At 35.1% G+C, this 17,557-nt stretch overlaps 1 protein-coding gene across 1 annotated transcript in view; it reads right to left on the reverse strand.

The window, feature by feature from the left end:
* The window catches only part of COL3A1 (collagen type III alpha 1 chain), a 355,595-nt gene that overhangs the window by 45,011 nt on the left and 293,027 nt on the right, over positions 1-17,557 (reverse strand). The window lies entirely within an intron of this gene.

A 17,557-nucleotide genomic window follows, 5' to 3' on the forward strand; every position in this document is an offset into this window, starting at 1 on the left:
ATATGTATATGTATATGTGTGTATATATATACATATATATGCATACACACTTTTAAGGATTGACAAAAATTTGAGCAAGTGCAATTTCCTGGAAATTGCCTTAATATACATATTTTAATTCATGTGAAAGTTTCTGAAGCATTGTCAATATGTCCTCTTGAATGAAGTCTTTATATACTTGTGTTTCAGTGATGACTCATTTGCCATCATAATTATTATGGTAACTATATTTGAAAATTCATAGAAAACTGAAATTCATCTCATTACCTAACACACTGACTCATCCAGAACAGTGTGATTACTTTATAAATTTTGCCACAAAGGTGACAGAGGCTTGGATGCAACATCTTGTAGTTTAGGAGTTCCCTGTTGGGTCTTCAGTTAACTTAATCATTCTCAGGATTGAAGCTCTTCTCTGCAAATCCCACTAGACTCTATATCAAATATAATTTGTCATTTGAGTCATACTTAGGAATTTTCAGCAATATCCAACACAGCTGCAATAGCTTTTTAAACGTAGCCAATTCCGTCTACAGATAAAAAAAAGGAGGCCCAAATCACGATCTACAGATAGAAGCATTAGATAGGCCAAAGCTGAACTTGTTGGATTTGCATGCTTCAAATGCAGACTAACTTTAATTCTTATCAATATTTTTATATTCAGATATTCACTGGGGGAGAGGGGGCCCAGATTTAGGATCTTTTAATCCATATAATTCTTCTTTAGGACACAGAAATTTTAAGCCATTGACCTCCCTCTCCCAAAATAAATGAAAATGTGGCCTTTCTCTGTTTAACTTTGTGACTATTACTTTATACAGCTAACCTGTCTTCAGGTTATAGTGTTCATGTAAAAAATATCCTGTTTTAATTGTCTAAAGACTTTATTTTTGACTGTGCCTTAAATCAAGTTTTAAAAAGTTCTGTATTTAGGTATGTTATTGTTCTATGAAATAATACCAACATTAAATTCTTGGTGGGAGGGAGCTATGGCAAATGGGCTCCTTTTGTTTTCAAGGATCCAAGTTCAGCCCTCTGGAATCTTAGCTTTCATGTGGCAACACTATTTTAATAGCTTTGCTTTATATTTACATTTATTTATGTATTTATTTTATTCCTACATATAGGTCATTCTTATTTATTACCCCATCTTCTTTTTAAAATCGTACACAACAGCAAGCACAGTCCCTTGAACATAATAGGTATTGGGAAATGTGAAAAAAATTTATGGGATTGGAATGGAGTATTTAAAATATTAGGCATTCTCTTCCTGCCATTTTGGGGCCTATGGAAGCCTGCTGGGAACAGGATTTCTAAAATGAAAGTATGGTTGCAAGAGTATGGTCCAAGACCATTTTTGATGGCTTAAGTGGAGTCTCCAGAACCAGAGGGTGCACATAGCTCTTCTTAAATTGAAGGCACTTATCCCTGAGATAAAACTGAATTCTATTTGGACAAGAAATGTTCTTAGGCACACGAAGGACAACACAGTGACTCCTGGTGGCCAACCAAACAAAATCAAAGTAATCTGGGGAGAGGTGCCAGTGAAAACAGAGGCATAGTTCCTGCCAAATTCTGAAGCAATCTTCCTGCTAAGGTCATTGGACACAGAATCTGTATGATGGTGCACCCCTCAAGGATTTAAACTTATTGAAAAGTAAATAAATAAAAGTGTGGAAAGATTTTAGGTGTTTAATAATGTAAGTGTTTCTTAAAATTTATAGGAATCATATTAAGAATTTGCTTCCACCCTTCACCATTTTACAGACGTTAGATACATTTCATGATGTGATTAAATCAAAACATCTGACTAATGAAAATAACCACTCCAAGTAAAAAGTTTCCACATAAAAATTATGCCATCATGATTATGCAAAGCGCTAATCTTTGGATGATGATACTGAATAGATTACTGTTAACTTTATTTCTATTCTTTCATGTCCATCCACCCTTTCCATTTCCCATCCCCACCCCAACAAGAGGCAAATTCTCTTAGATAGTTTCCAATATGCAATTTATCTTGATTTAGGCACTACCTTCTTAAATCGAATAGCTCTCTTTCTCTAATATCCAACCTATGTTTATTTGTTTCCATGCTTTTTCTTGTGTTGCCTTTCTGTCTGACATGATCTTTCCTATATCTGTATATGCATCTCTGTATGATCTTTCCTCTACCACATTTTTAAGACTCAACCCACAGATCACCTAATATAGGAAATCTCTCTGATATACCCTGTTGAAATATTTTCCTCTTCCCCTAACTTCTCTGATCTTCCCCATGGCTATTAGTTTCTTTTGATTTACAGCTTTTTATCTTCCTTATTAAATGAAAAGCTACTCTAGGGTAAGATTTAGGTTTGTTCACCTTTTTATACCCCATAACAGTTGTTATAGAATCTTGCATACAGTAGGTGATTAATAAATATCAAGTGACATGTGATTTAAAATACGAAACACTTAATTCAACAAAATACATATGAAATACTCTATTTCCTTTGTATTCTTTAGAATTCATGTAATTTTCAAAAAGCTAATAACTCCCAGTATTTCTATCACTCTGAAAGAAGAAAGGTCACTCTTTCCAGCAAAGGAAGTCTTTGGATTTGTAATGGATTTTTAAAACTTCCAGATGGTATTAATTTATTTCTAGAATAAGAAAAAATAAACAATAGAAGTGGTTAGCAAACAAATGGAAAGCAGTCAAACTCTGTGTTTACCACAAGTATTACAAGTAAGAGACCACTAAAAAAAAAAGTAATTTGTACAATGGAAAGAAACACAGGTAATTTACCAAGGATTGTAACAGAAAATGACAGAAAACCCATACGTCATTTCACAATGAATTTAAATAATTGAACTAGAAATTCATCACAATTTTAACGTGTTTTTTTTGGGGGGGGAGTGTAAAAACAAAAAAAAATGGCATATAAATGAGTATCATAAGAACAAAATACTTGAAAAAGAAGTTCTCACACTTTTTTGTTTGAGCTGTTTTACTTCCCTTGACTCAATTTCCTTGCAATTGAAATTTTAAAAAGGAAAAAAAAGTGTAAAATATCAAATCAAAATACTGAAATTTCCCTTCCCTGCCACAAATCCAAACACCCACACAAAATGTAACACAACTGTTTAATTCTTTGTTTTATATTGCTTGCTCTATTGGTTTAAATTCCATGGAGCAGTGTGAAAACTTCAGTATGGTTAGTTGAGCAAGCCGAAAAATAGAAGTCAGATAATGGTATTCTCAAGAGGTCCCTTGTGTGTGGGAATTAGAATCCAGTTCTTGGTTGTTAGGGGCAAGGTTAACTCACAAGTGGGCACCTTCTTTGACCTAGATTCCGCATCAGCGTTGTATCACTCTTGGTGGTATGAACTGAGGCAGTCACTCCTAAAACTCCATTTAGGGTGTGACTGGCAATGGGAAGCCAGCAGCTAATGGTTAGTAGCTGGAGGCAGTATGTGATTAAACTGAGTAGGATCGTGTGACAATTCCCTGACTCTCCCCATCTCCTGGCTTGAAGTGGTGTAAGCAACATACATTTATGCTGGAGAAAGGAAGAAAAAAGAAAAAAATATGTTTGCTAGTTATGATGATTAGTTAATAAGAAGAAATCCATAGCTAAAATAAGGCTCTTGGATTATTTTAAAATAGCAAAGAGTTATTATTTCCTATTCAAAATATAATAAAAAACGGATGGGCTCTTTGAAATCATGTAAATTTAGTAGGGGAAAAGGGGAGAGGATACATCTTGGGAGATTTCACTGAAATTAACATCAGGTTGAAGAAGGCAATTGTATATCTGCACTTTTTGTTATAGCAAACAACGGAGCAAAATATGGCCAGTCAATTGGGACAGCATTTGGGACACACCACTGGAAAAAATGATGTCGAGTGCAAAATTACAAGAAAAGTAAAATCATTGCTGAAGCCACGTTAGCATACCCTGCTCAAAATTATATCTGATTCTCTAGACACTTCTTTTGGAAGATTCCCCAAAACAAAGGCAGAGAAATTACATAAATGGTTTTCCAGGCCAACCTTTCTGATTTAGTGTGCTGTAAGTTGCTTGCAGTGCTTCTCCAAGTAGGGGATCCAGGAAAATTTCTAGGGGCTGTGGATTTTGGAACCTCACCAAATTGTTAATGATTGAGGCCAATACTAGTTAGCAAAATCCTTCCTTGCTGTTCACAAGAAGAGAGGGTGACAAGTGAACTGAAAGAAACAACAGTCATGTCTGCCACCTCTAGTGTCTCTGTGTACCCATCATGGTGTTCCCTTTCTTGTTCTTCCTAGCACTACATTGGTGCAGTTAAATTTTCTCATCTTCAGCTAAAAAAGATAAGGGCAACACTTCTTGTTTTCTCTTTTCAACAACTTAGAATTGGGGGAAAATCGGCATCAAAAGTTTGGGGTAAAGAAATTGTAAGACACAGGATTTTGAGGTATTGAGAAAGAATCCCAAAGTAGGTGCCATATTGAATGATCACATTCCAAAACTGCTTAATTTATTTTCTGGTATTTGTTTATTTATTATGGTAATTTACTTGATCACTCATAGCTATTATTTTATATTTCCTGCAAAACCAAGCTCCATGGGGAAAGGATTGTGCCTGTTCTTGTGGTCACCATTTCTCTAGCACCTAGCACACAGCCTCACAGGGAAGGCTCTCCCTAAGAACCTGTACACTGAGGAGATGCTGAGAATCTAGTCCAATGCCAATGACTCTAAGCTTTTTGGTGATTTCACTGTTTTTCCTGCCTAATTTATATAATTTAAATTTAAATTTAAATTAAAGACATCCCAATTCTCAACCTTGAATAGTGGTTTTAGAAGAAAGTCATCACTTTAGAATAAAAGTGTTCGTCTATAAAATCTAGTGACGTTTTTCTTCATTTCTTCTTCTTTTTTTAATCCCAAGTAAAATCTCTGCCAAATGGAAGAAATGAAGGAAACTCAAATAATTTGCCTGAGGCAAGTTTATTAACATTTTCCCAAAGCATATCTTATTTGAACTGTTTATTTTGGATCTGTATCCAAGAGATAATTTTTCTAAAGCCTTATAAGAAAAAGCTTGGCCCTTTAGTGCTGGTTTGCACAGATAAAGGCAAGGAATGGGGTTGAGTGAAGAAGAGGAAGAGAGTCTCCCACAATGAAAATATTCTCAGAAATTGTTGTTGACAGTGTCGTCTAAGCACTTAGCCCCAGAAAGTACTAAGCAGAGAGCTCCAAACATCTCATAATAAAATCTGAAAAATATTAAATATCTAATGCCTAATGCAGTTCCTGGCATGTAGGTGCTCAGTAAATATCTGTTTAATGAATGACTTATAAAGCAGGTTTACACGTTTTTATTTTATTAGTACGAAGAAGGGTATTGTCAGGGAAAAATAATTGTGGATGGTTGTCTGTAATTAAAACAATAAACAAAGCCTTCCTTAATAAAAATAATAATATCAATTCTTATACAGTAAAACCTTGGTTTGCAGGCATATTCATTATGGAAACATTTTTGTCATCCAAAGCACTTGTGTATCAAAGTAAACTTCAAGAACCATTGGCTCAGTTGTCGTCATCTGCCTTCCGGCGTCATGTACCACTCATTTTGTAGGACATCACTTGTTTATCAAGTTAAAATTTATTAGCAATGTTTGCTCATCTTGCAGAACGCTCGCAGAACAAGGTACTTGCAATCTAAGGTTTTACTGTATATATATTTAAAGTATTTCAGATATAATATATAAAAATATTATATATATATTTCATTTAATCCTCACTACCACCTTATGAGCATATACTTTTATGTCTGTTTTACAGATGAGTAGTACAATAGCCTGCCAAAGATCACCTGGTTAGTGAATGCAAAGGCAAGATTCAAACCTGTGAAGTCTGGTTCTGGAATGCATTCTTTTTATCCCCATATATTATATTGAATTGAGTAGCATTAATTTCTTTGAAAGAGATCAGAAACTTGAAATGAGTGTTTTCATCTTCAATGAAATATTTTGGGTAACTATATTTAGTTCAGCTTTTTTTCTCAATTGCATACTTGTTAGAAATATATTATTTTGAATATTTCCATTGGTGGATCCATTAAGGGCAGGCTTAATTTTTTTTTTCTTTTTTTTAGACTACCAAAAACAATTTGCTGCAATTTCTGATGAGTAAATGGGAGTAAACAAGTTGAGTGAAACTGTGTCAAAAAACAAAATGTGAGGGGCGCCTTGGTGGCTCAGTCAGTTAAGCATCTGACTTCGGCTAGGGTCATGATCTCACGATTCAGGAATTCGAGCCCTGTGTCAGGCTCTGTACTGACAGTTCAGAGCCTGGAGCCTGCTTCAGTTCTGTGTCTTCCTCTCTCTCTGCTCCTTACCCTGCTCATGCTCTCTCTCTCTCTTTCTTTCAAAAATAAATAAACCTTAAAAAATTTGTTTTAATGTGAATATAAGGTAATAGTTCCAACTTTCTTGCATGTCTCCTAAAATTATTCCAAAGATAATCCCATAGAGTAGATCCAAAAGTGCTTTTTCTAAAAAATAATGTGAAGACATAGTCAAAGATGTATCCGTTCTGTTGTGTTAGTAAAAAGAAAAGGAGAGAAAGGATAAAAAAAATCTCAGTGCTCTGTGGAATTTAAGTCAGTATAAGAGTTCTTTGAACCTACTGTCTTGTATTGAGATGGTGTGAATATACATCGGAATGAGGAGGTCTGTAAAATGAGCGGTCTGTTTGTGAGAAGAGTCTCACTCCTCTACCAAATGACATATTTTTAATCCTATTTCTGTTTTTCTCCGAATCTGCTAGGACAGTCCAAGTTTATTGTAGTCAATATTAAGCTAGGATTAGCCAAGCAAAACCAGAAAGTGAAAAATTAGGCCTTCCCTCCCCTCAGGCCCCCGTCCACGTTGTAAACTGTACAAGATGATCCCATCCTGACAGTGCAGAAATGAACAGTTTCCAGCAAACTTACATATGTGGCAGGAGCTGTCCCGAAATGACATACTTAGACAAATATTTCCAAAGGATCATAGGTTTTTCTTTACAACAGAATTCCCTAGACTTTTCCAGCATTTCTCAACTTGACCTTCTCTTTATCACTTTCTTTCTTGATCATTTTTTCAAAAAAGAGCTTGATTAATTTTCAATTTCTTCAAAGAAAATTTTTTCTTCAGAGAAATTTTCATTTTGATTTACATGTTTATTGGTGACAAGAAGCAAGTGAAGAATGCATAAAACAAACTGGGAGACAACGGTGGACTAACAATTAAGTAAATTAAAGCAGCTAACCAAATTCCAATTTTTATTATATTTCATTTTTAAATTTTATTTCATTTTTTTTAACGTTTTTTTAACGTTTATTTATTTTTGAGACAGAGAGAGACAGAGCATGAATGGGGGAGGGTCAGAGAGAGGGAGACACAGAATCTGAAACAGGCTCCAGGCTCCGAGCTGTCAGCACAGAGCCCGACGCGGGGCTCGAACTCACGGACCGTGAGAGCATGACCTGAGCCGAAGTCGGACGCTTAACCAACTGAGCCACCCAGGTGCCCCATAAATTTTATTTCATTTTTATACTTTTATCATTTGATAGATGTGCCATTTCCTTTCACTCTGTAAATTTGGATTTTCAAGGACATTGTTCACTTTCTGCATTTTTGCCTCCAAGTTACTTCCCAGCAACTCATGCACATGCCTCCAGGTGAATAGTGGTTTCTAACTGATGGTTTCAATAGTTTTCATTTGCTAAATTAATTATGCTGCTCAAATACCTAATGTGTACAAGGCACACACTGAGTTTGTTAGGGTACAAACAGAAAAGTAATATATAAACCTTAGACTTAAAGAGATTATAATCTAATATTGAACCACTTATTCAGCCACTCATCACAAATTCATTTATGAAATGATAAGGTTAAAACATAATTTGACTGAAATTTATTTTCATTTAAACATTCAGCAACTTTCTAAAAGAAAAAAAATCATATGGGACACTTTTTCCCCCAATTTAAAAGAGGTATAATTATTTATTCAAATTTGTTCCTTTCTCTCAAAATATATTTTGTATTTATAGACAAGTTTCTGTTTTCCAAATAGCTCCAGCAGAATTAGACGCAACTGTTCTCTGGATTTAACAGAACATTGTCCTTTTTCCTGTAGCAGAGGAATACAGGTAAAGAAAACCAAACATGTTTTGGGGGCACCTAGCTGGCTCAGTTGAAGAGCATATGACTCTTGATCTTGGGGTCATGAGTTCAAGCCCCACACTGGGTGTAGAGATTACTACAAGAAATAAATAAACTTAAAAAGAAAAAAAGAGATCCAAACATATTTGTGTGTGTGTGTGTGTGTGTGTGTGTGTGTGTGTGTGATGTTAAACTATTTAAGCTCTCTCTGGAGCTGATATATGGATGTTTTTCACTTAAAGGTCATGCTAGAAATTTTTGTACTTTAAAATAGAGAATTACACATAATTCTGAAATCACCTATACTGTTATTATTTATTTTTATCATTCTTGACTTCATTTTTGTTTTGAGCACCTTGATTAATTGATGTTTTAATTTTGAATGGGATGCTTCAAAATGTGGCAACAGGCTTAGAATCTCTCACTAATGGTAGGTGACATCTACTTTTTCCTATTGTGTACAGTTCAGTGAAATAGGCCTGGAAAAGAAAAGAAAGAAGCTTACCTTCTCATTCCACATATAATGTTTCTTATACCAAGAGATCAAAGAAATTCACATCAAAAGAAGTAGGGTTTTTAAAAATAGTATCAACTATTTAATAAATATTGGGGCTGTCGTTATCCATGATTCAGAGGTGGGGTGTTTAGTATATTCATGATTGCACTGTTGAGTTATGGCAGGCATATTTTTCATCTGGCTGTCACATTATTTTATTTTTCAGTCCAAGCAATTGAGTCTGATTCATCTTGTCCTATAGAAGACTCAAGCTCTTGCATGCATGCATTCTTTACGCATTTCTAATCAAATGCTTCACTCTGGCTTGAGAAAGTGCTGACAATAATGTAACCCTTATTTGTGTAGAGAGGAGTGAATATGCTTAAAAATGACAGAACATAAGTCACTTAATACCTTATGATTAAACAATTCTATATGTTTGTGGCTAAGTAGAGATGCCAGCTGTCTTCCTGACACTACAGAGTTCCTATTAGTGAATTTGGCAAAGTGTCTCATACTATACTTTGCCAGGTAAGTGAGGACATCTTCGTGGGATAATATTAAAATGGGAGATATGAAATAAGTTTAATTAAATATTCCTATAAAATAATGACAGACACAGAAATTCTTATCAAATTTGTAAGTGATACAAAGCTACATATTGCATGATAGCATTAGAATTAAAATAAAAATCTCAGAGTATTGGTGGGCTGAAACCAACTTAAATCAAGTTATGTAAGAGATTAATTGTAAAAACATCCATTAAAAACTGATTGCACAAGAATATAGTGAGGAGAAATATGGCTTTAGTAGTAGTTGATGTAGAAAAAAAAATGTTGGTGTATTTTAGTTGATCCTACCATGGAGATATGACTGCTGAATTAGCCCATGCCCTCATTCATGAATTAAACATATATTGATTGAGTGCCTATTATGTGTTTAGCATTATGCTAGTACAGGGCTTAGTGATGAAACAGACCTGATCCATGTCATTAGCAAGTCTATGGTCTGGTCTGGAGGGCTGACAAGAAGCCTTCAGTTTCAGCTCACAGTGACAAATGTCATGATAAAGTTGGTACTGAAACATTCGAAGGGCACATGATTTCCTCAATAGAGCTCAAGATGGGTTTTCCAGAGAAGGTGATGTAGAAAATAACACCTCCTATTTTCCACCAATCTCACACAAAGAGATTCATCCAGTGACATCTAGATCCCAAGCTTGGCCTGTTCTATAATGATCTTGCAACCCTTCTCCATCCCCTATACTATCTGGAAAAGATTGACATGGGACCATTTCTAACTTCCTCAACCATCCAGAATAGTCTTATGAATGTGAAATTGGGCAATGATAGATTCCGAGAACCAAAGAGCTTTCATAATCCTTCTTGCTTCTCCTTTGTAAGAAAGAGTTGCATTTAAGTTGTACACCCCAATAGCCTGTTTATGAGATAAAGTAAAAAAGAGGATAGATAGAAGAAATCTAAAAGGCAAATCTGTTTTTCTTTCTTATTTTCCAGATGATAATCCCATTAGCCTCAAAACATTCAGAGCAGGAGCAAACAAATCTACAAAAGCTTAGCCATGAACAAATCTTATTCCATTGTACTCTCCATAATGTTTAGCAGTAAGAGAAATATGTTATACATTATATTCTATTAAAGGAGTTGAGTAATTTTGTAACACATTTGAGAAAGAGTTTTATTTAGGTGTCTGTATTTTAGAGTAACCTAGATATCTTTTTATCTTGGCATCCCCTTTCCCCTCCTCCTCCTTCTCCTTCTTTCTTGTGTATTCTATGGCTATAACCTCCAACATAGACTGATGGACGCAGGACATACTCCTGTTTTACGGTTTTTGTACTTGCTGGTCCCTCCACCTGGATCCCTCCTTCCCAGTATCTGCGTATCTTCTCCAGGCCTTTGCTCAAATTTCACCCCAATAAGTACTTCTTTGACTATCTCATTTAAAATCTCACAACTTACCAGCCCTCTTCCTTCTTTTTCTTGCATTATTTTTTTCTAACCACTTATGATCCTCTGGTATATTATATATCTTATTTATTTTTCTGTTATTGTCATTACAGCTAGATTCTAAGTTCCACAAAGACAAGGACTTCTGTCTGTTTTATTCTTTCTTGTAGTACCAACACCAAATATGCAAGTGCCAAGTGTTAGATGTGATAGATCCTTAACAAATATATGTAAAATTAGGGAGTGAATAAATAAACCCTAAACCTTTACTTCACCTCTGACTTCTTTCCTGAGGTCTGCTGGATTTTAGAGAACATTTCAATAATTATCTATTTTATTTTGTTTTATTTTATTTACATTTATTCATTTTTGACAGACAGAGAGAGACAGAGCTCAAGTGGGGGAGGGGCAGAGAGAGAGGGAGACACAGATTCTGAAGCAGGCTCCAGGCTCCCAGCTGCCAGCAGAGCCCGACGTGGGGCTCAAACTCACAAACTGCGAGATCATGACCTGAGCCGAAGTCAGATGCTTAACCGACTGAGCCACCCAGGCACCCCTCAATAATTATTTTTAAGCTACGATATTGTTTTAATAACCCAACAGCCTCCTTAGGCCTTAACAGACGCCAAATTTATATCGGGTAAATAACTCACAAGATTGTTCTTCTTTACAGCTAGATAAGAGGTAATCTTTGTGAATATATATAGATTGTTTGCTCAATAAATTTACTATACTTCAGTGAGATCACTCAAGATGCCCTCCAGGCTAGGGTATGGTTCACACAACTTAGTGTTCACTGTAAGACTGAGGGTGACTCCACAGATAGAAATAAATAAGAGAACCTCAGATGTCATCTCAATATGATGGGTTGTTTTAAAAAATGTTTATTTATTTTTGAGACAAGTGAGAAAGAGTGTGCACCCTCATGCATGAGAGTGGGGAAGGGACAGAGAGAGAGGGAGACAGAGGATCTGAAGCAGGCTCTGCATGGACAGCAGAGAGTTAGTGTGGGGTTCAAACCCACAAACCGCAAGATTCTGACCTGAGCCAAAATCAAGAGCCAGATGCTTAATTGACTGAGCCACCCAGACATCCTTAATATAATGGATTTTTAATCAAGTAATTCTAAATCAGATGTATATATTACTTATATCTTCTTCAAAATTGCTATTAAAATGGTTACATCTTCAGGAATCATCAACTCCTGGGCAATCAAGTTCCACAAATTATTAGTCATTGTTGTTAAATACGTGTCCTCAATTGTTGTCAAACGACCTATTCAAAACTCTCCAGGATCCACAATACTTCTAAAATGTCCAGATGTCTCGAACAACTCCAAGCCACCATATGATCAGCTTCCCTCTTACTTCCCCCAACTTTGATCAAATTTTGTATCTGCTCTTGTCTTTCAAGGATACAGAGGCAAGCATTCCAAATATCGACCTGCCTGGACCTGGAAACCGTGCCGTAGAAAAGGCTGGGTGGACCCTCACAAATGTATAGCCCAAGTTAGAGGCTTTTTGTCCCTCTCTCAGATCTGCAACAATAACCAGCCTGAAACAAAGTTGGAAATGTAGGTGAGGAAAAAGGGTGGAAGCTGTCTTGAGTTTGGGACTGCTGCCAAGACCATGTGTATTGACTTTCCCTCGCCAAAATATTATTGCCGTTTTTCAGAACTCTGCTAAGGATCTGGAATCCATCTCTTTGCCGAGTCTGCCACATGTTACAATTCTCCGCAGACCATGAGCTCATGTTGCAGGATAGTACAGCATCTGGTGTCATTGGAGAACTAAACTCGATCTTTATGCTTAAGACAAGAATGCAGATGAGGAGCTCCCATATATTATTAAACAGAACTGTCTCTTTCATACCAAACTGGCAAAATTATATTTATACTAACAAAACAAAATAAAACAATAATAACTAAAAATTATATAGGAATGTGCAATTCCTTGTTATATTGTGTCTTGATTTTTTTTTTTTTTTTTTTTTTTTGGTTACAGTCAAAATATGCCCAACTTACATTTTTGTGCACTACTTTTTCTCAGGGTCTGCTTACATAAGAGACCTATGACTATAGTAATCATTTCTTAACTGAATAAAAGAGTAAAATGTGGGAAATGGGGACTTAAATCATGAAACGTTGATACAAGAGAATAAGATTTTATCAAATTTTATTATTTAAAGCCAAATATCTGGCATATACTGTCACTGTTATACTGTAATTCTGTAACTTTTTTTGTTATTTTTGCAATTATTAAAATGATCGGAAAAAAATAAAATAAAATTATCTGATAATGTGTTGGGTATTGATTCACTACAAAATTATCAATTCACGGCAATGTACTTTCTAGAATTATGTGATCAATAAGTCTTGATATGTTAAAGTGAGATCTGAGCAATGAGAGGAAAGAATGTGAAATTAACATCTGACATAACTTGGAAGGGGAATTGAATGGAGTGAGATTTTGAGATGGAAAAAGTATTTGAGGAAGTCTGTGAAGTAGAAGCCAGAGTGCTGACTGGCTTATGAGTGGAAGCCAAGACAGGAGGAAGAGATACAAGAAAACGGGTAGTCGGATAAATTCTATTTTATTTTACACCTGTAATTTGATTATTATCACTGAACCTCTTTTTATTCTTTAGTGAATTAAAAAAAAAAAAACCCTGTATAATGAGTACACTTCCCACCAAAACTCACATGAAGAATGTGAAAAAAAAGTTGTCAGCTAAGGGGCACCTCAGTGGCTCAGTTAAATGTCCAGCTTTGGCTCAGGTCAAGATTTCGTGGTTTGTGAGTTGCAGCCCTGTGTGTCCGGCTCTGTGCTGACAATGCAGAGCATGCCTGGGATTCTCTCTCTCTCTCTCTCTCTCTCTCGCAAAATAAATAAACCTTAAAAAATGTTGTAAGTTAAATTCAGGTTTTGCCTTATATTAGTCATATTCACACTATTAGGAAGAACATACACACATTGTATTTAATATAACCTATATATTTACTTATCTCTTCAAAATACAACTTATTTATATACCTCATATGCAATTGCAGAGCAAAAAACAACTGGCTTATGCATAGACTTATTAAAGGTGGCATCCATTCTTTCCTTTTTTTTTCTGAATTATAGTGTGATTCCTGACAAAGAAAGAATTAGAAGAGAACACATCCTGCTTGTCCTTGGAACAGATGAATTTTCAGTGTGTTCCCTGTGAGATTTTACATTATTGTGTTCTCATTTTGATGAGAAGCATACACCCCCCCACACACATATGTATACTCTGGATAATATGAACAACAATTCTATAACCAAGTAGTGCCAAACATTAGTCTCTGTATTTATATTTGTATTTGCAGCTTTTTGTTGCCAAATAAAACCATTGCAATTGAGTTGAGAACAGTGAAGAAGAGCAGAAGTCAAATTATTAATATATAAATGTTGAATTTTCTCCACGTTCAAATGCTGTCATGGCCTGATTTATAAATCACAGTTTCACAGTAGTTTGAAAAGACAAACGTGGTAGGAAACCTTGAGGGGAGAATGAAGTAGAAGGCATAAGGAAGAGAGAGAGGCACTTTCTATATACTCTTCTTTGTAATTTTGATATCTGGAAGCATGCAACATTCTACCTATTTTTAGATATAAATTAATGGTAACTCAAAAACTGAAAGAACACTGAAATATATGTCCTAATTGTAATTCCATTGACTGCCATAAACATGCTGCAGGAAAAATAAATAACAAACTAATCAAAGTAATTCATGAGCATAGTATTTATATACCCTCAATCTTGAGCAAAATACGGTGTGAAGAATCACAGACAAATCCTGAAGTATTTTTAATAGGCTTATTGATTGTACTACTGTAGGCAAAGCATTATGTTTTTGATGCATTAAATAATCGAATAAATGGGTAAATGTTTTGACGTTTCACTTTGGAAAAACAATATATATTGAATGGGGGAAAGGCAAGTACAAACCCAATAGGGATGGATTGGAATTGGATATACTAGTGTGAACTTATGATTTCTTATGTATGTTTATTAGTATGTATGTATATGCATGTTTATGTACACATGTACATATGTAAGTGGGTATCTACAATTAGGTAAGTGTATGTATATGCGTGTATGTATATATGTATATATACGCATTTTTTCTTAGCTCTGTCCAAGAAAAGGATCAAGAAGAAATGACACCCCAGTAGCAATGAAACCACCTAGTGCCCATAACTTCTTCTCTGTTACCACTCTTCCCTAAGATAAACGAGGGCACTTTGAAGAATCTGATACCATGGCTGGGCACAGTAAGTACAAGCTGCTTTTGGCACTTCTTGTTGTGCCAGAAAGTAAAGAAGCACTAAAAAAAAAAGAGTGATGGGAGCTTGTTATAAGGATACAACCACCAGTCTGAAGAGATGCTTACTGGCCAAACCTGGGACAATTTTAGCACCAAAATAATTATACACCTTAATGAATTGTAATCCATTAAATGAATGGGAATTAATGGGTCTATAATGGTAATAAATGGAGAAATGAATAATTGAAGAAAAGAGATCTCTTCCTTATAGTAAATACAGATGACTAACTGATCAATGTGGAGGGAATGTTAAACATGGAAAATAATCGTTTGATAAATATGTTATATACATTGAATTAGGCAAAATTATGAATGTATGACAAATTTACAAAGAATTTTTTAATATTTATTTTTCAGAGAAGGAGAGAGAGAGAGAGAGTATGAGCAGGGGAGAGGCAGAGAAGGGGGAGACACAGAACCCGAAGCAGGCTCCAGGCTCCAGGCTGTCAGCACAGAGCCTGATGCAGGGCTCAGACCCATGAACTGTGAGATTGTGACCTGAGCTGAAGTTGGACGCTCAACCTACTGAGCAATCAAGGCATCCCTAAAGCGAATTTTTAATTAGGAGTAGAATATTTGCATTTTCCTAAAGTATCTCCCCACAGATTAACTATTAATTTCAAGGGAGAAAAACGTGTAATTATACAGTGGAGATTTAGGTACCATTTTGGTGACGTGATCAAAATTGACATCTCCGATAAAGGATAGATGGATACGTTATGTCTCCAGGTGTGATAACTTAGAAACATACAACACAACTATGCAGTGTCCATAACATCAACCTAATCATAAGAAAACATCAGACAAACATAGGAGAAGAACATTAGACTTTAAAAAATGGTCTTAATTTTCCAAAGAAGACATCCAGATGTCTAACAGATACATGAAAAGATGCTCAACATCACTCATCATCAGGGAAATACAAACCAAAACTACAATGAGCTACTATCTCACACCTGTCAGAATAGCTAATATTAGCAACACAAGAAACAACAGGTGTTGGTGAGGATTCAGAGAAAGGGAAACCCTCTTGCACTATTGGTGGGAAGCAAACTGGTGCAGCCACTCTAAAGAATGGTATAGAGGTTCCTCAAGAAACTAAAAATAGAACTATCCTACAATCCAGCAATTGCACTATTAGGTATTTACCCAAAGGATACAAAAATACAGATTCTAAGGAGTACATGTACCTCAATGTTTATAGCACTATTATCAACAATAGCCAAACAATGGAGAGAGCCCAAATGTTCATCGACTGATGAATGGATAAAGAAGATGTGGGGTGTGTGTGTGTGTGTGTGTGTGTGTATGTGTATGTGTGTGTGTGTGTGTATAATGGAATATTCCTCAGCCATCAAAAAGAATGAAATCTTGCCATTTGCAATGACATGGAGGGAACTAGAGTGAATTATGCTAAGTGAAATGTCAATCCGAAAAAGTCAAATACTATATGATTTCACTCACTGTGGAATTTGAGAAACAAAACAGATAAATATTTGGGAAGAGGGGGCAAAAAGAGAACAGAGGGAAACAAATTATAAGAGACTCAGTGATAGAGAACAAACTATGGTTTGACAGAGAGGTGAGTGGAGATTGGCTAGATGGGTGATTGGTACTCAGGAGGGCACATGTGATGAGCACTGGGTGTTGTATGTTTAGTGATTAATCATTGAATTCTACTCCTGAAACCAATATTGCACTGTATGTTAACTAAAATTTAAAATGAAAAAATAGGTCTTTATTCTACAAACTGTCAATGTCATAAAAAATAAAGGAAAACTGATGGAGATGTTCAAAATTAAAGGAAACTACAGAGAGATGGCAGATAGCACTATATCTAGCCTTAGACTGCATGCTCTGAAAGAGGGAGGGAATGGTATAAAAGAAATTACTAGAACAACTAACAAAATTGGAGTATTGATGGTAAATTAGATATAAGTATTATATCAATGTCAATTTATGAAATTGATAATTATATGTGATTATATCTTTATTTTTCATATTTAGAGGCAAAGGGTTATTTAATTTATTCTCACATGATTATGTGTATACATATAACTTTCCCCATAAGATCTTTGAGAAGGCAAGAATGTTCGCTTTCATCACTTCTATTCAACATTGGATGCACTAGAGAGTGCAGTAGCATAAGAAAAATAAATGAAAGCCATCCAGATTGGAAAATAAAAAAATTGGAATTACTAAGTGAGGTTAGCACATTGGGGAATACCAGATGTATATACTAAAATTAATTTTATCATATATACTAACAACATAAAATTGGAAATTTAGATTTAAATAAATAGTATTTACAATAGCGTTAAAAGATAAAATACTTAACAAATCTGAAAAATATGTACAAGGCCTATACACGCTGAATATTTTAAAATTCTGATGAAAGATTTCAAAGAAAATTTAATTAAATGGAGAAACACACCTCATTTACGAAAAGGAGCACAAAATAATGTTAAGATGTCAATTTTCCCAAAATTAGACTATAAATAATGCAGTCTCAGGCAAAATCTTAACAGAATTTTTTCTATTGGTAGAAATTGGCA

The sequence above is a fragment of the Panthera onca genome, chromosome C1 (assembly GCF_046562875.1).
Source record: "Panthera onca isolate mPanOnc1 chromosome C1, mPanOnc1 haplotype 2, whole genome shotgun sequence".
Lineage (NCBI taxonomy): Eukaryota > Metazoa > Chordata > Mammalia > Carnivora > Felidae > Panthera > Panthera onca.